Here is a 22907-nt window from a genome sequence, read left to right on the forward strand (position 1 = left end):
TAAAAGGGTTGGAAAAAAATAAAGAAAATGTATGAAATCTGATAAAAAATCAACCTGGAAAACAGGTCAAAAAGAGATAATATAAAAATGAACAGACTTGCTGAAAAACATGATCCCCCCCCCCAAAAAAAGCACTAGATAGTATTTACAGAAAAAATAAATCAAAATGGCTAAGAGAGAAAATAGGTGAGAGAAAAGAGATAGGCTCAAGGTGCAGAGCCAGACATTTTTGGACACTGGCATTTGTGTGAACTCATTTTGTTTTACTATGCTTATTTACTAAAAGGGTATTTGGGGAGATTTTTAAGTATTTAACCAGGGGGAGCAATGCAAGTTCTGAATTTTGAAAATAAATTTTAAAATTTAAGAAACAATCTCTATTTCTACCGTATATCCTGCAGGCAATCAATACTGAGACCACTATATACTCAACCAATAAGAGATATGTTCCTAGCCCTTCAACTTTTCTTATTCAAAACACCATTAAAATTGAAATAAAGTAGGTACTGAACTATTCATAATCTTTGGCCCACAGATACCAGTACTAGAATTATATTCCAATAAAGTAAAAAACATGAAAGGTTTAATATATACCTAGTATTCCTAGCTGTAAACAAAGTGGGTGCCTACTGACCAGGGTAGGTTAGACAAGCAGTAGTCTAGGCCCTATGTAACGGAAAAAGATCAAGGGATCAATTTCATGATGTGAAAGAGACCTTGGAGGCCATCTGGATCAACCCCCTTGTTTTACAAATGAGGAAATAAAGGCCAAAAGAAGATCATAATTAATAACATTCTGAAGTGTGATGTGAACTCCGCCTTCCTGGCTCTAAACCTAACAAAGTATTCATTATGCCAGGCTGAATACTGATTCAAATGCACTGGGAAAAGGGGAAGAAGAGGGAGAGGGAGAGAGATTCAGAGTAATCAAGGGAAGACTTACATGAATTGATGGAGAAGGAAGCAAGTAGAACTCAAACTTTGATTAACCAGAATGACTAACTTTGTCTTAAGAGAAAATATAATGAAGTATTTCCTTCCTTTCCAAAGAGGTTAGGAAGATAGAAAAGAAGAGTATTACTGATGCTATCAGACTCAGTTGCTCTATTAATCAGTTTTGCTTAACAGTTTCTCTTGTTATAAAGAAAGATTCAAGGGGGGTAAAGAGAATTTTAGAAAATGACTATGTATAAAAGCAAAAGGTATTTCTTTTTAATGACATAACCAAGTTTGATGATCTCTTCTAATGAAAAAGCTCTATAATTCCTTATTAGTGGTAGGGAGATATCAGCATCTGATTTTACTATACTAGACAATTTCTAAGATGAATTAATGAAAGAAAGGCCTCATCAGAAAAATCTGGCAGAGAATTAATTGCTCATGTCATTCAAACAGTTATCTAGTGTGAATCTTAAAAACTGCTCAGACTGTACCTTAGAAGATTTGGTTTAGGTATTCCCTTATTGTAACAATGGAGATACTTAATCGGGAATGTATTAGGAACTTTTAAAATTACTCCACCCCAGGGGGCAGCTGGGTAGCTCAGTGTGTTGAGAGCCAGGCCTAGAGATGGGATGTCCTAGGTTCAAATATGACCTCAGACACTTCCCAGTTGTGTGACCCTGGTCAAGTCACCTGACCCCCATTGCCTAGCCCTTACCACTCTTCTGGCTTGGAGCCAATACACAGTATTGACTCCAAGACAGATGGTAAGGGTTTAAAAAAAAAAATTACTCCACCCTAACTCAGACAGTGCCTTAGGGGAAGATAAAGTTGTAAACTCCTGATTGAACAATGAAGGTACTTAACTCATACTTTATAGTAAAGCTAGAACCTTAACCTCTGTCTCTTTTTAGATCTAATACAAAAAGGTGTTAAGTACCTGTAAAGGTTAAATTAGTACCTAAAAGGTCAAGTAACTTACAAAAGGCAAGCTTAACAAGGAGGTGTGAAGTACTCAGAAGATTTAATCTAACCAGAGAAGGTGAAAACCAAAGAAGGTGAAAACTAAGAATGGGCAGTCCTGGGAAAAAGCGTCTACTATGATTGGTAGACGTGAAAATTTAGGGGAGGCGACATAAGAGAAAAATCTCTTTAAAAGGAGGCGAAGGAACAAGTTCAGGGCACAATTGAATTCAGTTACAATTAAATTCAGTTTGGAGAGTAATTTCAGTTCAGAGTAATCCCAGCTTGGAGATGATCTTGTGGTGAGTGATGAAGACTGACCCACTCTCCCTTAGGCTCAGGCTTTTGGCCTAGGCCCTTTTACTACTGCTTTGCTCAGCCTGAGCCAGAACAGTTTGAATTCATTCTCCCACACACCCCCTCCCTCCCCCTCTCCCTCCCCTCTCTTTCTCTCTCTCCTTCCCTTAATTCCTTCTTTATTAATTAAAATTTCCATAAATCCCAGCTGACTTGGGTATTTTCATATTTGAGAATTTCCCATGGCAACCACTTATTTTCAATTTTAAGTCAAAACACTAAAATTATCCTTTACAGTTTTTGGCGTTTACACTAGGAATAGTCTGGGAATGAGCTCTTCTAGATTCAATATACAATAATTTATCCAGTGCCTACTCTGTACGTCAAGCATAAATGGCTGAGGTTTTATACTCTATCCTTAATTATAAACGATTCTGAAACAGAATTCTTTTAAAATGCATTTTTCCAGAGGCAGCTGGGTAGCTCAGTGGATGGAGAGCCAGGCCTAAAGATGGGAGGAACTAGGTTCAAATCTGGCCTCAGACACTTCCCAGCTGTGTGACCCTGGGCAAGTCACTTGACCCCCATTGCCTAGCCTTTACCACTCTTCTGCCTTGGAACCAATACACAGTATTGATTCCAAGATGGAAAGTAAAGGTTTAAAAAAATAAAATGCCCATTTCCCTTCCATTTCTAATATGAGAGAGAGAGAGAGAGAGAGAGAGAGAGAGAGAGAGAGAGAGAGAGAGAGAGAGAGAGAGAGAGAGAGAGAGAGTGTAGTAACTTAGGATAAAAAATATTTAATGTTAAAAAAAATATTTTTTAACATTACCTGATGGTATACTATTGCATACATAAAATTGCAACAGAGATTCTAACACAGTATTTTATACATTCTAAAGTTATTTTAGGAAGAATTTCTCTTTTTTGTCTTCTGCTGAGTTTTGTTGGTAATATACAGATATTCTTTTAATTTCAAATCTTTTTATTTTATATCCTGCAACTTTCCTAACATTGTAATTGTGACTTCAATGCTCCTCTCTCAGAGCTGGACAAATGTAACAGAAAGATAAATAAAACAGAAAACAAAGAAATGGACAAATTCTTGGAGAATTTGAAGGTCAACGAGTTAAAAGTCTTCTGAATTGCATCATTAAGAATATACATATTTCAGGGGCAGCTGGGTGGCTCAGTGGATTGAGAGCCAGGCCTAGAGATGGGATGTCCTAGGTTCAAATCTGGCCTCAAGCACTTCCTAGCTGTGTGAACCTGGGCAAGTCACTTGACCCCCATTCCCTAGCCCTTACCACTCTTCTGCCTTGGAGCCAATACACAGTATTGATTCCAAGATGGAATGTAAGGGTTTAAAAAAAAAAGAGAGAGAGAATATAAATATTTTAAATTATCTTAACATAAGTAGTATATCTCTCTAAAGCTAAGAGTCAGCATTCTACATAATGGTGATAAGAGGCCTCTCCATAGAGAAAGCAAGGATGTTCATTATCCCCATTACTATTTGATACAGTGCTAAAAAATGTCAGCTGTGGCAGGAAGACAAAAACAAATTTAAGGAATAAGCATAGGCAAAGAACAAAGATATTGCTTAATAGTAGTGGGGATAATGCATATTCTTATTGACAAAAACTTAGATATGATAGTTTACTCTAGAGTCAATTACAAAAATTAGCAAAAATTTTTTGGGAAAGTTGCAGGATATGAAATAAAAGCATTTGAAATTAAAAGTTTATCTATATAATACCAACAAAACTCAGCAGAAAAACACAAAAAGAGAAATTCTTATTAAAATAACTATAGGATATATAAAATTAACTATGTTCCAAGGCACACATAGGTACCATAAGAATACAAATACAAAACATTCTTAACAGAAATAAAGACAAGCCCAGATAACTGACAATTGTTAATAAATGTGCAGAGGTGCCCAGGGCCAAGAAAAGTGATTATTCTACACCTAAATTAATTAATGCATTCAGTTTAATATAGTAATCAAATTATAAAAAGGATTATGTTACAAAACTCAACAATGATAGAATTCATCTAGGGGAACAAAAGTTTAAGAATCTCAAAGGAAGGAAAATAATGAAAAAAATGGTTTGTTGTGAAGATAAAATGAAATATCTTTAGAGCACTTTTCAAATCCTGCTATTGTTGCTGCTACTGCTACTACCACCAAATGAACCTAGCAACCTAGTGTCCAATAAATTTTCAAAGTACAAGGTAATTTCATTACCATTCCACAAAAACCAATGCAGCTATGAAAACAATTTTTCCTGGGGTTTCACTGCATATACCAGATTGACAAAGCACTGAAAAAGAGACTTGAGCAGTTAGGACACCCCCTTACCCCAATTATTACAACTGTCTAGGTGTGAGGTGATGAGGGCCTGTACTAGGGTGTGGGCAATATCAGAGGTGAGAAAGAAGAGTATTTAAGAGGTGTGAAATTGGAGACAGGGAAGAGAAGTTAAGACTGGACAATTAGATCTGAGAGTCATCTGCCTAGAGATGACATGTAAATCGATTTGAGCTAATGAAATCACAAAGTAAAACAATATGAAAGAATAAAAGTGCCCAGAAGAGGCTGGGAACTCCCAGGATTAAGAGCAAGCATGAGTTGAAGATACAGCAAAGGAGAAGAACAAAGAGAGAGTAGTGTTTCAAAAACTATGGGGAAGATTTTTTTTTTCAGTTTAATGATGAAACTAGGAACCAGAATGCAAGGAGTTAGGAAGAGAGTGAGAAGAAAGTGAAGACACCAAAGGTGGATGATTTTCTTATGCAGTTTAGTCACAAAAAAGTGGAAATATGATAACTAAAGAGAATGGACAGAAGGACTAAGTGATGCTTTTCTGAAGGTAGGAGAAGCATGAGAATGTTTGTAGCCAGTAGAGAAGTTGCTAGTAAACAGGGAGAAATTAAGGATTAGTGAGATTAGAAATAAAAGAGAGAACAATCTGCTGGAGGAGACAGGCTAGAATGGGATGACTTATGCAGCCAGAAGAGTTTGTCTTGGCAAGGAGAAGAGTCAATTCTTCATGTGAGAGGGGGTGAAGGCAAAGGTAGCAACAGAGACACATGAGTAATGTAAGAGGACCTAAGGAGAAGAAAAGGTGACTGGCAAATGGCCTTGATTTTTTCAGTGAAATAAAGAGGTCAAGTTCTTATCAGAGAGGCAGGAGGGAGATATTGAAGGTTTGAATTAGAATGAAAAAGTTTGACTTATAATCCCTCTGGTCACAGACACTTCCAGTTAGGAAAGCATTCTCTTCTATCTCTTCTATCATTTTTTTTTTTAAATATATTTTATTTGATCATTTCCAAGCATTATTCGTTAAAGACATAGATCATTTTCTTTTCCTCCCCCCCACCCCCCATAGCCGACGCGTAAGTCCACTGGGCATTAGATGTTTTCTTGATTTGAACCCATTGCTTTGTTGATAGTATTTGCATTAGAGTGTTCATTTAAAGTCTATCCTCTGTCATGTCCCCTCAACCTCTGTATTCAGGCAGTTGCTTTTTCTCGGTGTTTCCACTCCCATAGTTTATCCTTTGCTTATGAATGGTGTTTTTTTTCTCCTGGATCCCTGAAAGTTGTTCAGGGACATTACACCGCCCCTAATGGAGAAGTCCATTACGTTCGATTATACCACAGTGTATTAGTCTCTGTGTACAATGTTCTCCTGGTTCTGCTCCTCTCGCTCTGCATCACTTCCTGGAGGTTGTTCCAGTCTCCATGGAACTTCTCCACTTTATTATTCCTTTGAGCACAATAGTATTCCATCACCAACATATACCACAGTTTGTTCAGCCATTCCCCAATTGATGGGCATCCCCTCGTTTTCCAGTTTTGGGCCACCACAAAGAGCGCAGCTATGAATATTTTTGTACAAGTCTTTGTGTCCATTATCTCTTTGGGGTACAGACCCAGCAGTGCTATGGCTGGGTCAAAGGGTAGATATTCTTTTGTCGCCCTTTGGGCATAGTTCCAAATTGCCCTCCAAAATGGTTGGATCAGTTCACAACTCCACCAGCAATGAATTAATGTCCCTACTTTGCCACATCCCCTCCAGCATTCATTACTTTCCTTTGCTGTTATGTTAGCCAATCTGCTAGGTGTGAGGTGATACCTCAGAGTTGTTTTGATTTGCATCTCTCTGATTATAAGAGATGTAGAACACTTCTTCATGTGCTTGTTAATAGTTTTGATTTCTTTATCTGAGAACTGCCTATCCATTTCCCTTGCCCATTTATCAATTAGAGAATGGCTTGATTTTTTGTACAATTGATTTAGCTCATTATAAATATGAGTAATTAAACCTTTGTCAGAGGTTTCTATGAAGATTTTTTCCCAATTTGTTGTTTCCCTTCTGATTTTAGTTATATTGGTTTTGTTTGTACAAAAGCTTTTTAGTTTGATGTAGTCAAAATTATTTATTTTACATTTTGTGATTCTTTCTATATCTTGCTTGGTTTTAAAGCCTTTCCCCTCCCAAAGGTCTGACATGTATACTATTCTGTGTTTACCCAATTTACTTATGGTTTCCTTCTTTATGTTTAAGTCACTCACCCATTTTGAATTTATCTTGGTGTAGGGTGTGAGGTGTTGATCTATTCCTAGTCTCTCCCACACTGTCTTCCAATTTTCCCAGCAGTTTTTATCGAATAGTGGATTTTTGTCCCAAAAGCTGGGATCTTTGGGTTTATCGTATACTGTCTTGCTGAGGTCGTTTTCCCCCAGTCTATTCCACTGATCTTCCTTTCTGTTTCTTAGCCAGTACCAAATTGTTTTGATGACTGCTGCTTTGTAATATAGTTTTAGGTCAGGGACTGCAAGGCCCCCATCATATGTGTTTTTTTTCATTAATTCCCTGGATATCCTTGATCTTTTGTTCTTCCAAATGAACTTTGTTATGGTTTTTTCTAAATCAGTGAAGAAGTATTTTGGTAGTTCAATGGGTATGGCACTAAATAGATAAATAAGTTTGGGTAGGATGGTCATTTTTATTATATTGGCTCGTCCTATCCATGAGCAGTTAATGTTTTTCCAATTGTTCAAGTCTAGTTTTAGTTGTGTGGCGAGTGTTTTGTAGTTGTGTTCATATAGTTCCTGTGTTTGTCTTGGGAGATAGATTCCTAGGTATTTTATTTTGTCCAAGGTGATTTTGAATGGGATTTCTCTTTCTAGTTCTTGCTGCTGAGCTGTGTTGGAGATATATAGAAAAGCTGATGATTTATGTGGGTTTATTTTGTATCCTGCAACTTTGCTAAAGTTGTTGATTATTTCAATTAGCTTTTTGGTTGAATCTCTAGGATTCTTTAAGTAGACCATCATGTCATCCGCAAAGAGTGATAACTTGGTCTCCTCCTTGCCTATTCTGATACCTTCAATTTCTTTATCTTCTCTAATTGCTACTGCTAGTGTTTCTAGTACAATGTCAAATAGTAGAGGTGATAATGGGCATCCTTGTTTCACTCCTGATCTTATTGGGAATGCATCTAGTTTATCCCCATTGCAGATGATATTAGCTGTTGGTTTTAGATATATACTGTTTATTATTTTTAGGAATGACCCTTCTATTCCTATGCTTTCTAGTGTTTTTAATAGGAATGGGTGTTGTATTTTATCAAAGGCTTTTTCTGCATCTATTGAGATAATCATGTGGTTCTTGCTAGTTTGCTTGTTGATGTGGTCAATTATGTGGATGGTTTTCCTAATGTTGAACCAGCCCTGCATCCCTGGTATGAATCCTACTTGATCATGGTGAATGATCCTTCTGATCACTTGCTGGAGTCTTTTTGCTAGTATCCTATTTAAAATTTTTGCATCTATATTCATTAGGGAGATTGGTCTATAGTTTTCTTTCTCTGTTTTTGACCTGCCTGGTTTTGGAATCAGTACCATGTTTGTGTCGTAAAAGGAGTTTGGTAGAACTCCCTCTTTGCTTATTATGTCAAATAGTTTGTATAGTATTGGGGTCAACTGTTCTCTGAATGTTTGATAGAATTCACAGGTGAATCCATCAGGCCCTGGGGATTTTTTCTTAGGAAGTTCTTTGATGGCTTGATGGATTTCAATTTCTGATATGGGATTATTTAAGAATTCTATTTCCTCTTCTGTTAATCTAGGCAGTTTGTATTTTTGTATATATTCATCCATTTCTCCTAAATTGGTGTATTTATTGCCATATAATTGGGCAAAGTAATTTCTAATGATTGCCTTAATTTCCTCCTCATTGGAGGTGCTGTCCCCCTTTTCATCTTTAATGCTGTGAATTTGCTTTTCTTCCTTCCTTTTTTTAATTAGATTGACCAGTACTTTGTCTATTTTGTTTGTTTTTTCAAAGTACCAGCTTCTTGTCTTATTTATTAAATCAATAGTTCTATCACTTTCGATTTTATTAATTTCTCCCTTAATTTTTAGGATTTCTAATTTGGTTTTCTGCTGGGGGTTTTTAATTTGATCGCTTTCCAGTTTTTTCAATTGCATTTCCAATTGATTGATCTCTGCTCTCCCTTGTTTGTTAATATGAGCTTTCAGGGATATGAATTTGCCTCTGATTACCGCTTTGGCTGCATCCCAAAAGGTTTGAAAGGATGTTTCGCCATTGTCATTTTCCTTGATGAAATTATTAATTGTTTCTATGATTTCTTCTTTAGCTAAATGGTTTTGGAGTATCATATTGTTTAATTTCCAATTGGTTTTAGATTTGGTTTTCCATGTACCATTACTAATCATTATTTTTATTGCCTTGTGATCTGAGAAGGCTGCATTCATTATTTCTGCTTTTTTGCATTTGTGTGCTATGTTTCTGTGACCTAATGTATGGTCAATTTTTGTGAATGTGCCATGTGGTGCTGAGAAGAAGGTGTATTCCTTTTTATCCCTATTTATTTTTCTCCATATGTCTATTAATTCTAATTTTTCTAAGATTTCCTATCTCTTCTATCATTAAGGGTCCAGTTGAGACCCAGGTGACAAACTTGTAGAGGACTTCTTCGGCATGGTTTTTCCATTTTTCTCCAGCTTCATCTGGCTGTGTAAAAATAGTAGAAAGTGAATGTAATCCAAGTATGGAGTTTAGCACAGTGCCTGGAACATCTTAAGCACTTAATAAATGTTTACTGATTGATAGATAAGATTTTAGACAACAAAGTAGTGACTGCAAACAACCAGCATGGAACCACAAAGAACAGGTTGGGCCAGATTCGCCTTGTTCCCTTTTTTGACAGGTTTGCTAAATGGCAGATTTAGAAAATGCTATTTTTGTAGAACATCTGACCAAGTTTCTCTCATGATATTTTGATGGGAAGATGGAGACCACTATGTTCTTCACCCTGTTTGGGACACAGAATCCTTTGGCTGCAGTCTGGTGAAGCCTATGAGTCCTTCTCAGAATGTGTTGTCAACTTTCATAAATTAAAGGGAATGCTAAGTTTCAAATAGAAACAAAAATATAATCTTTCCCCCCTTCAAGCTCATGGGCTTCTTGAAATCTCTCTATGCACCAAAATACTCACAGCACCACTTTTCTGTAGTAACTAAGAAGTTGGTTGATCGTTGTCCTTAATACTTGAAGAAGATCAAAATGACTCAGCTATCTGAGGGACAATGACCAGTGTATCCAACTGCAGTTGATCACATCAATACAAGCTCGAAGGCTCTACCACTAGTCAAGCACAAATGGCTCATGTGAACACTGGGGTTGGAGATGGTCTAACTTTGTGCATCTCACACTTCTTTTGAGATGCTACAATTCTGCTTGGTTCATAGAGTACTGAGCCTTCTTTGAAGCAGGCACATCCTGCAAAACAATTCTGTTCCAGGCTCTCCAAAGTCTCAAAATCAATACGAAAGTTCTTCTGAAAGACCTTAGGAAAGCTCAATGAGCTAAAAGTAAGTAAAGAAATCAAATAGTAACCAAGCTGAATTTGGGGGATATTTTATAACTACTTTTGAAGTAGATTAGTAAAAGAACAAGCCTTCTGCTTGGGAAAGCAATAACTGAAGACAGAAAAAAGCAGAATTGCTGCTCTCTTCTTGCTCTGCGCTTCTGTCTTCTCTTTCAAGAGAAGATGAGCAAGAAAGGACTAAAATATCTGTGGGGAGAGTAGAGCCCTGAGCCACCATTGGCCTGTGACCTCAAGGATGAAATGCATACAGAGCACCTTAAAAATTGGAAGATATGACTGTTCAGCCATTTTCAGTGATCTCTGAAAGACTGGGAAGAACAGAGAAGCAACTGAGAAGGGTAAATGTGCTGATGTCCAGAGAGAAAATAGTCATAACACTGAGTGCAGGTCTCTTGACTGATGCAGGCCAAATTACAGACAGGAGCTTCTTTTTGGTGGTGCTCATCCTTCTGTCAATCTGGCAAACAGCATTGGAAGCCTGGGTCCATTGGCACGAAAAGTTGTTACACCTGGAGACTTCCTCAGCTGCATTGGATGGCCGTGTTGTCTTTTGTGCTCCAACACACTCTAAGCACTCCACAGTGCCTTGCTGCATCGCCATCTCAGCCGTTGAACCTTTTTATTGGTTTCTTCTGCCTATTCCCCGAAACAGTCTTCACATGCTGGGTGAGCAAAGCCCTGGTTCACCAGGGGTCCACGACGACCCGATGGCTACCCTCACAAGGTTTAGCCGGCCTGTCGAAGCCGTTGCCCGGGGTGTGGCCGCTGCTGCATGCTAGCAGCTACTGGGAGCCACAAGTGAGAGCTGATGTGTCCCCAATCTACTCCTTCGAAAAATGGATGACCTTTGATTTCCTCTATTCCACTGTTTCCAATTCTGTTTTCTGAATCAATACAAAATCTGAGAATTAGATCCTTGGCTTTCTCCAATATAGGTACTTCTGGAAGAAATACTAGAGTTTCTTTCCAGTTCATAACTTTCCTATAAGTTTCTTGTGGTGTTTCAGAACAGAATGGTGGATATCTATTAGCATTTCTGGGAGGCGGGGCGGAGGGGGGGGGCGGGGAGCAAGGGAGGAAGTGAGTCGACGGGCTGGCACACGCACACGCACACGCACACTCACACTCACACACACAAGCACACCAGCAACCGCACATGCGCCCGCATATACAGACGGCTGCAGTCCGAGGGGAGGCAGGAGCCGGTGGCAGCAGAACAACCCCGGAGGGAGCAGGAGGAGGAGGAGGAAGAAGAAAGAGGAGGGAGGAGTATCTGTTACTATGGCAATGACTGCGGGGACTACAACAACTTTTCCCATGAGCAACCACACCCTGAAAAGAGTGACTGTAGCTAAACCCACATTGGAGAATTTCTACAGCAACCTAATTTTACAGCATGAAGAAAGAGAAACCAGGCAAAAGAAGTTAGAGGTGGCTATGGAAGAAGAAGGATTGGCAGATGAAGAGAAAAAATTACGCCGATCACAGCATGCTCGCAAAGAAACTGAATTTCTACGACTCAAGAGGACAAGGCTTGGTTTGGATGACTTTGAATCCCGGAAAGTTATAGGGAGAGGAGCCTTTGGAGAGGTACGCCTTGTCCAGAAGAAAGATACAGGCCATTATCTCTGCAATGAAGATATTGAGAAAGGCTGATAAGCTTGAAAAAGAACAGGTGGCCCATATCCCAGCAGAGAGAGATATATTGGTAGAAGCAGATGGTGCCTGGGTTGTGAAGATGTTTTATAGTTTTCAGGAAGCAGCATCTATGTGGCTTAAACTCCCAGATGCAGAGCAGGGTCTCAGTTCCAGCTTCTAGTTCAGTTTGAAGCCTGGAGAGAATAACCAGGAGAAGAATCATAGCCCAAGGGGAAGCCTATAGTTCCATCATTCTGAATCAGCAAGTCTATTGTTCTATTCTATTGATAGACCCAAACTCCAGTAAGGAACCCAAAAAAAGAGTAGGGGTTGTTGCAGCATTGTAGTGGCAGTTCTCACCCTTATATCTAGCTACTTAGAACCCTAATAGTTTACAGGTCCCCCAATATTCTAGAATAACACAATACTCAGTACCTCCAAGAAAAAAAATAATAGAATCAGCCCAGAATTTCCCTCCAAATAGGCATTCTCAGACCTAACATCTGAAGTCAGAAAGTAGGCTGGAAGAATAAGCAAAAGGAAAAGGAAAAAGAAAAAAAGAATCCCACCATAAAAAGCTATTATGGTTATAAGAATGTCCTAAATACAAACTCAGAAGGAGAATGACTCCAAAACTTTGTCAAGCAAAACCTCAAAGAAAAACACGGCCTAAGCACAAGAATTCTACTAAAATTCCTAGAAAAAAAGTTTTAAAATATTTTATAAATTTAAAAGTGGGGAATGAAAACTATGGAAGGAAGAACTAGAAAAGGAATTAACACCTTGGCACAAGAGTTTGGCACAAAACTTTGCCTAAGCAACAAACTCCCTAAAAATTCAAATGAATTTTTAGAAGCCAATGATATTATGAAACAAGAAGCATTAAAACAAAATCAAAAGATCATAAACACAGAAAATACATATCATGCAAAAAAAAAAAGACAAATATCCAGAAAACAGTATCATTGTTCAAAACCTATTTCCATATTCCATATATCCAACCCAGTGGAATTGCATGTCAGCTCAGGGAGCGGGGAGAGAAGAGGGGAGGGAAAAATCATGAATCATGGACAAATATGAGAGAGAGAGAGAGAGAGAGAGAGAGAGAGAGAGAGAGAGAGAGAGAGAGAGAGAGAGAGAGAGAGAGAGAGAGAGAGAGATTCCCAGATTCTAAGAACCAAAGGGCAAAGTGGAAATACAAAGATTCTACCAGTCACCTTCTGAAATTCCAAAAATGAAAACCCACAGGAACCTGAGAGCCAAAATCCAGAGCTTCAAGGTAAGAAAGAAAGAAAGGAAGAAAGGAAGAAAGAGAGAGAAAAGAAAAGAAAAGAAAAGAAAAGAAAAGAAAAGAAAAGAAAAGAAAAGAAAAGAAAAGAAAAGAAAAGAAAAGAAAAGAAAAGAAAAGAAAAGAAAAGAAAGGAAAGGAAAGGAAAGGAAAGGAGAAGAGAAGAGAAGAGAAGAGAAGAGAAGAGAAGAGAAGAGAAGAGAAGAGAAGAGAAGAGAAGAGAAGAGAAGAGAAGAGAAGAGAAGAGAAGAGAAGAGAAGAGAAGAGAAGAGAAGAGAAGAGAAGAGAAGAGAAGAGAAGAGAAGAGAAGAGAAGAGAAGAGAAGAGAAGAGAAGAGAAGAGAAGAGAAAAGAAAAGAAAAGAAAAGAAAAGAAAAGAAAAGAAAAGAAAAGAAAAGAAAAGAAAAGAAAAGAAAAAGATATTGCAAAAAACCAGAAACAAAAAATCCAGGTACCAAAGAGTCACAGTCAAGAGCTCATCTGGTTTAGCAGCTACCACTATAAAGGAATGAAGAGCTTGAAATATAATATTCTTGAAGGCAAAAGAATATCTTACAACCAAAAACAACTTACCAAAAATACAAACAAACAAAAAACAGTATAATCCTACAGGGAAAAATTGGACTTTTCGTGAAATAGGAAACTTGTAAATCCTGATAAAAACCCAAACTGAGTGGAAATGCAAATGAATTACAAGAAACATAAAAAGGTTAAACATGAATAAACAATCATAAACTGTTTACATTCAAATAAGAGACAATATGCCCCCTTTGAAACTTATTTTCATCTCGTCACAGAAATCCAATTATAAAGTCTAGGACTGGTTCTGTTATGTCTTAATGATCTTAAGAATGAAAAGAGAAGGGAAGAGATAAATAAGGAGGAGGTGGGGACTGGGGAACTGCTGACATCTAAACTCGTTCTCATCTAAACTTTACAAAGGAAGAAAGAACATACATACAGAATTGCATACAGAACTATATTTCACTCAATAGGAAAATAGATTCACAAAAATGTTTATACCAGCTCTTCTGTAGTAGTAAAGAATGGGAATCTGTGGTAGTGCCCATCATACTACTATGCTGTTAAGAAACAACAAAAGGGAATAAATAGAGAAACCTGGGAAGATTTATATGAGCTGATATAAAGTGAGGTGAGTAGAAAACCGAGAAAACCAAAATAGAACCAAGAAACCATTTAATATAATGACAGCAATGTGGGGGAAGAGAAGGTTATAAGCATTTATAAAGCATCCAATTTATGTCAGACATATGCCAGGCATTACACTAAGTATTTTGTTTGCTTAAAATCTTCACCTTCTGTCTTAGTACCATCTCTAAGATAGAAGAGTAGGACTAGGCAACTGAGGTTAAATAACTTGCCCAGAGTCACATAACTAGGCAGTGTCTGGGGCCAATTGGACCTAGGCCTGACTTTTAATCCCCTGAGGCACCTAGAGGCCACACTAAATGCTTCTTAGTGGGGATCTGAACTCAGACCTTATGGACTTGTGTAATTAGAAATCTTGTACCTTACAAGGTGACGTAGACAGAAGAAAAATTGGATGGAGTTCTGTGTTTAGCCCTCTTTGCTTCCTGGGTCGGGACACTGGTGGAGTGGGCTATTTGAGCAGGTAGGTTAGCCATGGGCATGTGGTTTTATTTTGTTAAATAATTACCTTTTTATTTTGTTGCTTCTAGTGATTATTAATAAATTTTATAAAACATACTATTTAAGTATTGTACATTAATTTTAATTTTTACATTGATGGCAACCACTGAAGTTGGAGAAAGAATTCTCAATTTTTTTTAAATAGCCTAGATACATTTTGTAAAGTTGCATTTCCCTCCTGCTGTTTCTGGTGCCCTGCTCCCGCCAGGTTTCTGTCCCTCTCTTCCCCTCTACCCCCATTTTTCCCAGCTTTAGTTTGAGTGACTTAGCTGGGGCTCTTATTGAAAAGGGATAAGCCACTTCTCTCACCCATCCTTTTTGCTGCTGATCCAGACTCCTGCTGCTAACACTCAGCTATCTGCTTCTGCTACTTCTGTTCCTGCACCCATTTCCTCCTGCCTCTGTTGCCACATCTTTAAAAAACACCTTTTTTTTTTCCTGATGAGGGTGAAATATAAATCCCTTTCCCCCACCCCCAACATGGGTTTGAGCCTATGCTAGCTGCTTTTCAGCAGAACACACCCTACCCTACCACAGTTTGGCTAACCCAGATAGGCTTCCATGCTCTGCCTGTGAGGAAAGGGACTGAGGTAGCATATGACCCCTAGCATTTTCCCCCAAAAGGGAAAGGGAAGGAAGGTTACTCTTCCAAATAGGAAGTAGAATTGAAAGCACGGCCTACTCTATGAAAAAGCAATGCACTGCCTATTTCAAACAGCTCCCAATTTTAGGATGTTTCTTATTCCTACCCTTCCTGGGTACAAATGGTCCTTGTGATTATCTTGCCTGAGATTTAGGGGAGAAATTCACCTTCCTATAACCCATTTGGTTATGCCACTTGGGCCTGCCCAGTCTCTTAAAATACATCCAATTTGGGATTCCTCCTCACTATATTCATCAAGGAGTTCTCCCTCACTATGGGAGACCCCAGAGGTGTGACAAAAGGAACCTAAATGGATAGGGAAGGAAGAGTCTGGAGGTGAAATTTTTAAGCCTTTTCAGACTCCATTGTTTTATGAAAGTCTCTTATTGTATTTTGCTGATTGTTTTCTTTACAATTTAATTTTGTTGTTTTAAGTTCATATATTAATCAATACTATTCTGTTATTCTGAATCATGTTAATCTACTGTGTTTTGGCTATTATATTCTGCTATATTATTTTTATTTGTATCTCTCCCCTATAACTGGACTGAAAAAGCCCATAGTCATCTTGCACAAATCCTTTTTCCTGGCAAAACCAAAAGTCTTTAAGGATGCTGGACTTGTTCTGAGATCCATCGAGGTCACATGTTGCTTAAACAGGTTTTTCTTCCATTTTGCCTATTAATTGTCACATACATGATGGATGGACTCCATCAAAACTGGTTACAACCTGTATACAACCTTTGGAGAATTTAATGATCTAAATATCTCAATTGATTTCAATTGATTCTTCAGAAGTGATTTTTAGATATTTAATAACATATCTCAGACCTCTGATCATTTGTCTGACTCTGAGTTCTTTGTAACAAGAGGGAAGGGTCCCTTATTTGCTGAAATGAAGTGCAATAGCACTATTATATTCCTCACCTCTGCATTTGTAAAAATGTAATGGATGAGACATATAACAGTCTCATACCAGAGGAGCTGGGAAATTGTTCCTAGGGTGTGGTACCCCTGGATGGCTCCCAAGAGAGAGCATCTCCCATTTCTAACTCTTCAGCTTACTCTACCCTTCCACCAGAATGACCTAAATTCTTGGTGACCTTTTAGACCCAAAATCACCATCAAACAGAGATTTGTTTTTTCTCTGGGCTCCTCTGTCACATTTTGGAATGATGGCAGTAATAGACTATGTTAAAAATATCTCAGCCAAGGTTGAAAGATTGGCTACACCTGAAAAACTTGTGACAAGTATATCCATTAGCTTCTAAGGTTGTTGTTTTTTTAATGTCACACAACTCATGAATCCTATATGATAGTGGGTTTGGTTGCTTTTGTCATTAACTAGGCTGTTATAATTTTGATACTTCTTGAATGTGCATTACCTATTATACTACTGTTTTAGAAATGTTACTTTGGAAAAAAGCATTTGCACTCACACCATAGATCATGGCCAAACTAAAAAGGAAATGAATCTCATTTTGGGGTGAGAAACCTTTGTATTCTATCTTTCCTTGGCTGACACAGTGTGTCAGTTATTGTAAGCTATATATTTTTTATTTTTAAAACATTTTTTATTATTGTTTTTCCTTGTATGTGCAATATAGTTTTTGTCTCTTCTTTTTTGAATTCGAAGAACATACTATCAGTATTAAGAAGTTTTTGATTTTGTACTAGGATAATTTTTAAATGTCCATTAACTTTAATGTCAATGCATACCCAAAAACTTTAGACTATAGAAAACTGCCATTCATTGTTTAAAAACTTATGGACTTTGCTTAATGATTGTGTCTGATTCCAGGAGAAGGGAATACAAAAAGAGTCACTGCACAGTGCCAAAGCACAAAGCTAAGCTATACAGTGCTAATCGAGCACAAGGTCAAAGAGACCAATCAATCCCAGTGGATTGATGAAATTTTGAGCCAAGACAAGAGGACTTGAACTTGTTTGGGATTCAAGATTGTGGGTGTTTTGACATATGTCAGAAGCAGGACTTCAAATTTCTGATCAGCATAATGGCCAACCATGATTCTTGAGGACTCCAGTATCTTTGCCAAGAAAACCCCAAATGAAGTCACAAAGAGGCTAAAAATGGCACAGGGCTTGGAGTCAGGATAATAGTATCATAGGATCCTAGTCTAGAGCTAGAAAGGCCTCTAGAAGCCATCAACTCCAACTCCACATTCCATAGATGAAGAATTTCAGGTCCGGAGATATCATGGGATTTTCCAAAGTCACAAAGATAGTAACAATCTGAGGAGAGATCAAAACTCTGGTCTGGTGACTTCTAATCTTGTGTTCTGTTCACTTTCCTACCTCTACTAGATTGAGTCTGGCTGAGGAGACAGACACAGACACAGGTGTGTGGCCCCAGTTAGCAAGTTACATAACTACTTAGTTACCCTGAGGAAACTCCCTAAAGCTAGAAATTATCCAAGAGTTGCCCATTTTCATTAATGGAGGGCAATATAACAATATTATAAAGATCAAGAAGGACTTTCAAATGAAGGATAGTTGAGAAGATTTCCCCCAACACACCCCTTCAAAATGGCAAGAGATCCAAAGATGTTACACATCAAATGTTTTCAGACTTTTCATTGTATAGATCGGTTGTGCTGATGTTCTTCCTCTTCATTTTCTTTTTTCTTTTTTATGGGGGGGAGGGGGGAGGAGGAGAGAAGGTTTAAAAAAAGACTATTATATGGAATATAACAAATACACATATATGTGCACACACACATATATGGATATACAAGGGATCCTGGAGAAAACTATTTAATGTAAAAAACAGAAGATATCAATAAAAAAATTTTTTTCTAAGTCTATATGTTAATAACAGAAAAGTGAACAGTCCTTTAATTGATTGTTCTTCCCTGCTTTGACGTGATTCTTTAGGAAATATAATACAGAAAAGTAGAAAAGAGAATGCAGACTTACCAAACGTAGATGTTTTTATGGAGAATTTTTCAAATAATTTTTCCTGTCAGTATGATTCACATCGAAACCTACAAAATAAAACATATTATAAAATAGAAAAATCTTAAAAATCAAGATTAAGCTACCAAATACCTCTAATAGTACATCATCTACCAAATACTGAGACATTACCCTAATAACATTCATTCTTAAGTGCTTAAAACATCACAGCATAATAATGATAATAATGTGCCAACTAATGATTTTAATCAAGAATGCTTTATTGTCCTGGAACCAAAATACTAAGTATCAATATAACCCTCTAAAACTGGAATCATAGACTCACAGAATGTAAAAATAAGGGCAGATCTTAGAGGACCAACCTCCATTCCACTAAAGAAAAGTCTGAACCTCAGGGAAAGGAAAGGGAAGGCCTAAGATATTACAAGCTTTCCAAGAACCCAAACACAAAGCCCATTCAAATATTGTCTCAACAGAGAACAGCACAGAAAGAATAGCTACACTTTCTCTCCTTTGATATGTACATGAATACTTTTAAATTTATTAAGATCTGTCAACTGCTTTTTTCAGGAGCCCCAATTTTGCCAGTCCCCTAAGAACTCACCCTGAGGGAACTCCCAGACTCATTCATTTCAGACTGAACAACAGACCTAAAAGTACTTAATGGCCCCAGTTCAGGTGGGACTAGTAGACCTAGTATTCTTTTGTCCTAGTAGTTTCTCCCATTATATCAAAGTCCTCTCCCAGGTATCCCAGGCCCTAGCTAGACCTTTCTTTTTGTATCCATTGTAAAGCAAAGTCAATCAATTATACTTCCTTGTCCTTAGTTCCCCAAATGGTATATATTCTCCAAGTTCTATTATTCTTTGGAGAATCATCTCTCTGTGTATTCTCCCAAAGATACTGTCCCCAGAGCCCCAGGATTTTGACTCTAGCATTTTGGTGCTTGGCTCTGTGTTAGAGGCCGATGATATTGGACCTCTCTCTTTCCCAATTAAAGACTTGGTTTTTCTGACTACTTTAGTAGCTCTGTGTTTTTCCAAGTTGTAAGATCATAGCTAATCTCCACTTCTTAAGGAATTATATACATACAGATTGATATTATTAAATTATTAAATATTTTATATTTAAAAGATTTTCAGCCCAATACCCTTTTAAAATCTAAATACAAAAAATTCTTGTATCAAGTATGTGCAAATCTGGTCTTTCCAAGGACAAAAGAACTGACTCAGTTTCATTTTTTTGTGATGATTTTCATTAAGAGCAATATCTGAAGAAATATCTGAAATCACACAAAGCAAAGCATGTATAAAGGATATAGTAAAATTAAAGAAGCAGTCAAATTAACAGAACATTTACTCCTATACCATTAGGAAATTAATTCTTTTGCCACCAAACAGGATCAGTGAACACTCTCTCTCTCCTTGGGTTTAAGAAAATATAGGCACACTAAATACTATTGGTAGAGTTGTAATTAGCCCAATTATTTTTTTTAAAACACTGTGGAATTAGCCCAAAAAAGTGACTAAAATGCCCACAGACTTTGACCCAGAGACACCACTGTAGGGCATCCTAAGAAGTGCAAAACAGAAAATTACTTGAGATGCTTCTTGTGGTAACAAAACAATTACCCATTAAAAGAAGAATGGCTATAGAAAGCAAGGGAACTAGGTCTACAACCAAGAATCAACTACCCAGCAAAACTGACTATATTCTTACAGGGGAAAGTATGGTCATTCAACAAAATAGAAGAATTTCAAGAATTCATAAAGAAAAGACCAGACCTGAACAGAAAATTTGATGTCCAAGCACAGAACCCAAGAGAATCATCAAAAGGTAATTAAAAAAGAGGGGGAAAAAAGAAAAACAAAAACAAAATTTTTTAAGAGACTCAATAAGTTAAAATGATATGTATCCCTATAAGAAAAGAGGTCATTGGTAACTCTTAAAAACTGTTGTTATTAGCTGGGCAGCAAAAAGAATTACACTTAGAGGGAACAGCAACAAACTGTATAGGATGAAAGGACAAGACATAAATAGGTATATAGATATATGCATGCAAAAATACATTCGCATGAGTATGCATATATATATATATATATACATATATATATATATAACTAGAGCTTAAAATAGGTTAATATTAAAAGAAATGGGAAAAGAAACAAATGGGGGTAAATTTATATGTCAAAGAAGCTCATGGTGGGAGGGGGGAGAACATCAATACACTGGAAAGGTAAAGAGGTCAGAGACAGGAAATACTCAACTTTTAGGTGCTTTGAAAGTGACTCAAAGAGGGAAAAACAATCCAATCCATTGGGGGCAGAGAATAGATTTGCACCCTATAGGGGAGTAGAAGGGTAACAAACGGTCTGGTGGGGAGGGAAGCAGTACAAGAGAGGGGGGGGTAATTTTAGAAAGGCTACAGGGAAAATAAGGGGGGGGGGGGATAAATAGGGAGGGGGGTAGAAAGGGAAGTAAAATAAGAGTGGGAACAAGGGGGACTGTTCAAAAGCAAACATTGGTGTAGAAGTATTGAAATAGCGAAAGAAGAAAAGGCAGGTAAAGGAGCAGAAATCAAAATGCTGGGAAATACACAGCTAGTAATCATAACTCTGAATGTGAATGGAATGAACTCACCCATAAAACGCAAGTGAAGAGCAGAGTGGATTAGAGTCCAAAACCCTACCATATGCTGTCTACAAGAAACACATATGAGAAAGGTAGATACACAGGGTGAAAGCAAGAGGGTGGAGCCAAATCTATTGGGCATCAACTGACAAAAAGAAGGAAAAAATGCAAAGGAAGGAGGACTTGCAGTCCCAGATCTCAAACTATACTATAAAGCAGTGGTTATCAAAACAATTTGGTACTGGCTAAGAGACAGAAAGGAGGATCAGTGGAATAGACTTGGCGTAAATGATCTCAGCAAGACAGTTTATGACAAACCCAAAGATCCCAGCTTTTGGGACAAAAATCCATTATTTGATAAAAACTGCTGGGAAAATTGGAAAACAGTGTGGGAGAGATTAGGTTTGGATCAACACCTCACACCCTACACCAAGATAAATTCAGAATGGGTGAATGACTTGAACATAAAGAAGGAAACTATAAGTATAAGGTGAACACAGAATAGTATACCTGTTAGACCTTTGGGAAGGGAAAGATTTTAAAACCAAGCAAGACTTAGAAAGAGTCACAAAATGTAAAATAAATAATTTTGACTACATCAAATTAAAAAGGGTTTGTACAAACAAAACCAATGTAACTAAAATCAGAAGGGTAGCAACAAATTAGGAAACAATCTTCATAAAAACCTCTGGCAAAGGTTTAATTACTCAAATTTATAATGAGCTAAATCAATTGTACAAAAAAATCAAGCCATTCTCCAATTGATAAATGGGCAAGGGATGTGAACAGGCAGTTCTCAGCCAAAGATATCAAAAGTATTAATAAACGCATGAAAAAGTTTTCTACATCTCTTATAATCAGAGAGATGCAAATCAAAACAACTCTGAGGTATCACCTCATACCTAGCAGCAGATTAGCTAACATAACTGCTATGGAAAGTAATGAATGCTGGAGGGGATGCGGCAAAGTAGGGACACTAATTCATTGCTGGTGGTGTTGTGAATCTGGAGGGCAATTTGGAACTATGCCCAAAGGGCGCTAAAAGACTGTCTGCCCTTTGATCCAGCCACAGCACTGCTGGGTTTGTACCCCAAAGAGATAATAAGGAAAAAGACTTGTACAAGAATATTCATAGCTGCACTCTTTGTGGTGGCCAAAAATTGGAAAATGAGGGGATGCCCTTCAATTGGGGAATGGCTGAACAAATTGTGGTATATGTTGGTGATGGAATCCTATTGTGCTAAAAGGAATAAAGTGGAGGAATTCCATGGAGACTGGAACCTCCAGGAAGTGATGCAGAGCGAAAGGAGCAGAACCAGGAAAACATTGTACACAGAGACTGATACATTGTGGTACAATCGAAGGTAATGGACTTCATTAGTGGCAATGCAATGTCCCTGAACAATCTGCAGGGATCTAAAAAAACACTATCCACAAGCAGAAGATAAACCGTGAGAGTAAAAACACTGATGAAAAGCAACTGCGTGACTACAGGGGTGGAGGGTATATGACTGAGGAGAGACTCTAAATGAACACCCTAATGCAAATACCAATGACATGGAAATGGGTTTGAATCAAGGACATGTGTGATACCCAGTGGAATTGCTCCTGGGCTATGGGAGAGGTGGTGGGAGGGAGGGGAGGGAAGAAAAGAAAATGATCTTTGTTTCCAATGAATAATGTTTGGAAATGACCAAATAAAAATTTGAAAAAAGAAAAAAGAAAAAAAAGAAGAATGGCTAAACAAATTGTGGTCCACAATTGTAATGGAATACTGTCCCATCCCATCAAACATCTTAATTTCATGGAATGTTAAATTAAAATTTAAGTATCTATTAAAAATTAAGAATTCATGAGCATTGGATATGGGAGGGGGTTGGGGGAAAGGGAGGGAAAGAACATGATTTTTGTAATCCTGGGGAAATGCTCTAAATTAATCAATTAAATAAAATTTTTAAAAAATTAA

At 37.5% G+C, this 22907-nt stretch overlaps 1 protein-coding gene across 12 annotated transcripts in view; it reads right to left on the reverse strand.

The window, feature by feature from the left end:
* LOC100030849 (myotubularin-related protein 3) overlaps positions 1 to 22907 on the reverse strand; it is a 220522-nt gene that overhangs the window by 100108 nt on the left and 97507 nt on the right. For all 12 annotated transcript variants that reach the window (XR_008917276.1, XM_056821515.1, XM_056821516.1 and 9 more), the window contains exon 2: positions 18311 to 18378. The gene's annotated coding sequence lies outside the window, so the exon portion shown is untranslated. The remainder of the gene's footprint in view (positions 1 to 18310; positions 18379 to 22907) is intronic.

The sequence above is a fragment of the Monodelphis domestica genome, chromosome 3, assembly GCF_027887165.1.
Source record: "Monodelphis domestica isolate mMonDom1 chromosome 3, mMonDom1.pri, whole genome shotgun sequence".
Classification (NCBI taxonomy): domain Eukaryota; kingdom Metazoa; phylum Chordata; class Mammalia; order Didelphimorphia; family Didelphidae; genus Monodelphis; species Monodelphis domestica.